The following is a 6,714-nucleotide window of genomic DNA, read 5'->3' on the forward strand; positions in this document are numbered from 1 at the left end:
TGTGTGTGTGTGTGTGCCTGAGAGATAGAAAGAAAGAGAGAGAGAGAATGCATGTGTGTGAACAGGGTGCCCAGCCACCCAGGGCCTCACCTGTCTGTCACTCTAAATCCAGCTCTCCCCTTGAGGCCATCCTCCTCTGTCTCTGTCACACACACATCTCCCACACGACTCCCTGCCTTATCTCTTTCTTTCTCTCTCTCTCTCTCTCTCTCTCTCTCTCTCTCGGTGCACACAGTTCTCATACAGGCATAGAGGCTTCTCAAAGTCCAGACTGAATTTCCGGACCTCAACTTTTGTGGGTGAGGTTAAATTCAGGCTGGCTTCTAAGGCTAACCCATCAGTCATCAGTCTGGACAAATATGAATTCTTCTGTGTAGCAATGCTTTTTTGAACCCCACTACAATGAACAGTCGTATACTGTATGAAAACATAATGATAACACCATGTTAATAGAAAGAAAGTGTGGCCCACCAGTGACAGCATGTGGAGAACCTGCAGCTCATTAGTCTGGAGCATAACATATTCTGTATGCAGTATGCACACACTGAGGTGCGACGCTTTGATGTCTCTCTGTTTGATGTGGGGGAAAAAATGATCTCAGTGTGAAATCATACATTGGTTCCTTTGTCTGTATTTGATAAGATCATCACGATGACTAACTTTAAAAGAGATTGTTCATGTTGGAGCTATTCATAGACATTCGTTTTTATGCTACACATCCGGAGAGCCAAGACATATGGGGAGGAACCAGAGGTTATGTAAGCCTTGTGATAAACTCACTGTGTTTTATGTCATAACATGGGAGCATCACGGAGGCATAGTCAAGGGAAGATAGATAAGTGCAAGGTATATAGGTTTTCTTTTAATTTATGGGGTATGATTTTTTTCTGATAGATTTGCCATAGGTTTGAATTGGATGAAAGAGGCATCTGAGGAAACTGTAAGCACCTTGACTCAGTGATGACCTACTCTCACGCTGCTGATGCCACTAGGTCACTTTGTTCTCTGTTAGCTAACAGCATAGGCTGAAATCAGACCATTTTCTGTCGGCCCAAACAGGTTTGTCTTGGTGCACAGCAGCAGAGTAGAAAGAAGTTCTAATGTTACTGTAACCAGAGAGACTCTCTCTCTCTTTCTCTCTCTCTCTCTCTCTCTTTCTCTCTCTCACACACACACACAAACACACACACACACACACACACAGAGAGCCCTCGCCTCACCTCTGGGGCCACCTTGGGCTGAAAGGGCCATCAACTACACAGCACTCAGCAGGTGTCACCTTACTTCCTGCCCATCCTTTACAGCTTCCTGTCTGGGTTTTCAGGTTGTGGATCGGATGAAATTCCCTCCACCACCACCACCACCAACTAACAACCTTTCAACCCCATCGCCTTCCAACTGGGCCGAGAGGATGGTTTGATCCGGGCCAAAGATAACCGGATTGTTCCACTTCTCGTGTCCCCGCCTGGTTGTGTCCCATCCAACTGGCAAGCTCTAGCAGAGATGTTCAGGGTTTCAGTTGAGTCTGTGTTTGGATTGGGGAATGTGAGTTGTTTGTTTGTTTATGTTGGCTGGTGGTTGTAACAGTAGTAGTGACATTTTGAAGGGATGGGGTGCTGGGGATCAAGGTGCTTATTACAAAATACAGCTGTGAGGGAAAGCGACAGAGGAGATCAGAATTAATCTATGTCTTTGGTGTCTTTGGTTATTTCTGCACATGAAACATATCTTAGTATAGTATGAAAGAGAGAGAGATGAGGGATGAATAGAATGCCACTGATACTTTCATGTACAAATGAATGTGTGTGTGTGTGTGTGTGTGTACGTATGTATGTACATAAACCTACATATTGCTGACCTTACTGTAAAAACATCAAATCCAAATACCTGCTTATTTGCCATCATGTCTCTATGTGCAAGCAAGCATGAATGTGTGTTAGTGTGCAAACCTGTACACGTGTCCTTAAGTGATTGTGTGTGTGTGTGTGTGTGTGTGTTAAAGGAATGGAGGTCAAGTGTTGATGACGGCTTAATCTAAGGGGACTGCTCTCTAATTCCATTACGTGGACGACTGGTAATGTAAGATGACAAAAATGGAAGGACAGAAGATCTCACACTGGTCTTGCCTTTACTCCCCCCCTCCCCCCCCCATCTCCTCCTCCTCTCCCCTTCTCCTGCTCGCCCACAGAGTCCTTGACTGGGGCACTGATGCCAGTCAGCAGGCCCAGCTGAGAGGCCATGGTCTGATGGAGCGCCCGCTACCCAGGACTGCCCACTCCGGTTAGTGTTGAGCTGAGTGTTGGTGGTGGGGAAAAAAAACAAGGACACACCAGTCATAGCAATCAGCGTCGCTAGCGTCAGCGCTAAAGCTAACGCCCTTCCTCACGCCTCAGCATCCCGACAGCCTGCCTCCAGTTGTGTCGCCATGACAACCATGTGCGCTAAAGTAATTGGATGGTGGGAGAATCCTGGGTGTCATTTGCAGCTCATCCTCAATCCTGTTCAGCTTCCACTCTGATTCCTGTGCCCTTTGCACGTTCTTCTTCTCAATGGACTTTTAATGTACATCCCGCCTAACCGCGCAGCATCCTAAATCTCCTCTGTGACAGGATGTATGGGGGAAGGACAATGATGGGGTAGGGGGCTGGGGGAACGGGTGGGGAGGGTCGAGAGTGTCAGTTGTAGCCTCTGCATACAAAGTGCACTAGCCCATGTTTGTCCAATCCACACAAGATAAGCGAAAATGCTTATTCTGGTTCAGTTGACACGGTGTCTTTTCTCCCCGTAGCATGCAAACCAACAGGTCTGTTGATCTAACATGAACACTTTGAAAACTGCTTAGATTTCTCACATACTGGTACAGTGGAAAAGTAAAATTGATTGATGAATTTAATGGGTATGACCTGCAATGTTCTCATATACCCCATGACATAACATATTATGTATGTCTTTGTTAAACACAAACAAACAAATGCTTGTAATGCTTAATTTGTGAATATATCACATATTTTAGCCATAACTGCACAAAATATCAGAAATTGTTGATTCAGTTGTGCACTTCTGTTCTCACTATTTTGTGCTTATGTTACAGTAATAAAAGAGGTCAGTTATTTCAGTTCACTCTCTCCTGACACGCTAATGTAGGAGGCTGCTGTAGGATGCTGTACTGTATGTTTGCGAGTGTAAGAGAGAGTTTGAGAGAGGTTTCTGCATTATAAACTGCAGCAGAGTGCATCCAGAGGAATAGGTCAGGACAGGCTAAACACATGGCCCAGCAGCCACAGAACTGGACTGGACTTGAAGACGAAAGGGCAGAGAGTGAGGAAGAGCGTGAAAAACAATTAAAAAAAAAAAAAAAAAATAAGGAGGCAGATGGACATACTGAAGAACAACTGTAAAGTTGCAATGGTATGTTGACACAATAGGTATCGTGTGAATCATCAGAACTCAACAAAAATAACAGTGTAGTAGTATAGTAGATAGTATCATAGAACATGACTTTTCATCCTAAAACAGTATTTTCATGGGTTAAATGGGTCTTCTGAATTACCATTTAGACTGCCGAGAAAGAAGAAGAAATAGACACTTAGGCCTAGACATGAGGAAAGGAGAACTATGAAAAAAGGACAAAAGGAGACACAAAAGTAGTATCAAAATAAGAGGAGATTGATGGCATTGTCCAGACTGGTGCTGGGAACACTGCGGATATGGAGGTGGTCATTTTTGGAAGTGAGGAGATGAGAAAGCAAAGGAAGAAGGGAGTGGGGAGCAGAGCACTCTCTGGGGAGAGCAAGATGGATGGCAGGCTTGAGATCGTACCAAGAAAGCAGGGACTACACTCCGTCATACCTTCACTGGTGGAGAGGGGGAGGACCAGAGGCAAGGAAGGTAGGACAGAAGGAGCAGCCAACAGAGGGACAAAAAAGACACCAGAACAGGGGATGAGGTATTAAATGTTTACGGAGAGTTACAGTATGTGTACAACACATTGGAAATTCAAAAGGTTAATGCAATAAAGCGCTCTGGTAATCTTGACAGCCAGCGAACGACAGCTTAGTTACTGTTACATGGATACCAAGTCAGCCCGCTATTTGTAACTAGATACCCTCAAAGGTAATGACTGCTGTGAAGGTTGTGTAAGACTTATCCAAGTCTCTGTCCCTTTCTCTTTAAAACAAAAATATGCAGCTATAAATAATCAGACAAATATAAAAAATGCTCCTATAGAGAGATGAGTGAGAGTATTACTAAGAGAGATGTAGAAAGACAAACTTCTTGGTGAGGTAATGAGCCAAAACAAAGAAAAAAGAATATTATAAAATGAAAGGCAGGAGAGACCCAGAGCAGGTAAAGGTCCTGCCATTTTAACTGTGCCACCACGTCCCACCCCCACCATGTGTTTATGTGCTTCCAGAGGACACGCCTGCCCTCCTACCTGGCCACGCTGGCTCACCTCACCGTCCAGCCCATGATTAGCCTGGCGCTCGCGCGTGCCGGGAAAAGTCCCAAATCTTCTGCTCACTGGTCTCGTGTCTGTCTGAATCACATCCACCAGAGGTTAAATACCCACAGGCCACTCACAGACGGACTGGCTGGTAATTAAGTCTCTCGACTGAAATTTGGTTTGGAGTTTTAAAACTAGAATGTTTTTTTTAGGGGAAAAAATATATTTTTTAACTTTTTTAGGAAAAGAAAGATTAAAGATTTTTTTAGGATGTAATATATGCATTTTTTTTTCAGTTTAAATGAAGGTTGTGATGAAATATAGAGTAACATGTGATGTTATGTATGTTAAGTGTGCATGGATAGCTGGTAGAAATATTTATAGCTCAGATCTCTAAGGAGCAGGAAGGCAAACATATTCTTTATTATACTGACTTGCTCATGGTAGGGGGAGAACGAGAGAGAGAGAGAGAGAGAGAGATTGAGAAAGAGTGAGTTGATGAAGTCATGCATTTGCGTTCTCATCTTCCTTCCAAATATAGATTGGTGCTGGCACACCCACAGACAGATAAGACCATTTTGCTAGATAACAAACACCACACAGCAACACACACACACACAGACACACTCACACGTACACACACACACACACACACACACACACACACACACACAGACACACACACACACACACACACAGACACACGCACACACAAGTCAAGAGCTGCTTGCCATCTGTCAACAGCGCAGTGTTCCAGGTCGAGAAGAGTCATCTCTGCTTGTGGGTAAGAGCGGAAATTGACCTCATAGTTAATTATCACCTATCAGATCATGCATTTTCATGTCAATGTGCGAGATGTTATAAACTAGAATATCCCCGTGGCCCCTCTTCAGACTGAACCCAGATCTACAGTTTGTTTAGATATGTATTTTACTTATCATATACATTTAACCAATAAAAAACAACATTAATGTCAGACATTATATAACCATGATTGCCTTTGAGCATTGAGATGCATAGCTTGTACTGACCAGCAGGTGTGTTGTATTTTCCGATTAACAAAAACTTCATGAATGTAACAGGAGAAGGTCCACACCCCTTGTCTAGCCCGGTAGTGCCATTGCAAGTGGCTCTTGGCATTCGGAGGCAAGCCAATCAGTGTAGAGAAGTGGCTTTATAAATTTTAACTTTTAATTTGAAAGCCGATGTCATAGCGGCATAACGTTATTCATCCACCTAACTCCTGCCTTCACCGCAGGATTCCTTGTGGCTGTCCCTGTTTGATCACAGGTCCAAGAAAACGAGTGGATATAACGTCAATGCATTCTAGTTATGTGTCATGTACTTTATTTCATGTTGAGTTTTGCTTCCCAGCATGCATTGCGTATTTTTAGTATTTTTGGCAATTATTAGTTTTTAATATTTTGAAATAATATGGTTTGAACAATTTATCTTAGGCTAGCCTAGGCCTACTCTGATGATGTTTTGAACAATATGCTACGGGATATGCCCATTAAAACGTATTAGTTTATTAAGAACCGTTGATGTGAAAGCAAAGCATGCTAGCCCGTATAAATGTCCTTTGTCTACTCATCATTAGTGCAATGCATAAATGGACGGATTTCATCATTAGTGAAAATATGAGGTGATTGAACTTGATTGTTTAGAATCAAGTTCATTTAGAAACTTGTTGTTTATTGTAGATCAAGTCATTAATGTGTGTTCATGTTCCGTCTGCCTCTCTCCTAGCAACGCTGAGACTTACAGGATGTAATACCATACCAAATTGCGCTTCATGTTTTTTTTTTTTTTTTTTTTTTACCATCGCGAAATATAAACGTTGCCGCGATAACGTCGCCAGTGACCATTACAGGACGCCCTCTCAAAGTCTCGCGGACGCCTTTTAGACCTCCTCGAACAGAGGCCAGCTGGACGAAAGGGAACCCTATACAATGTCGAGGAGGTGACGTTCGCCAGGGGACCTTTAGGGGACGTCGCCAGGACTTTATTTTGTTTACTGGGTATTGGCCTCCTACGAGCTGTGCATGCATCCAGTGACATTCCTGGACTGCTGTCGGTCGCAGAACATGGGCCTCATAACCGACCTCATCTGATCGCAGAGCTTGGCGGTAACACAAGGAGCGGCAATATCAAGGCTACTTTGGTCCAAGTTCCGATTGCTGCTGTTTTGTCTGCACTCAAGTTGTGTTGGTCGATCTTACATGTTTGTTGTTTTTGTATACGCGTTAACGTGCATACGGGAGAAGAAC

The sequence above is a fragment of the Alosa alosa genome, chromosome 10, assembly GCF_017589495.1.
Source record: "Alosa alosa isolate M-15738 ecotype Scorff River chromosome 10, AALO_Geno_1.1, whole genome shotgun sequence".
Classification (NCBI taxonomy): domain Eukaryota; kingdom Metazoa; phylum Chordata; class Actinopteri; order Clupeiformes; family Clupeidae; genus Alosa; species Alosa alosa.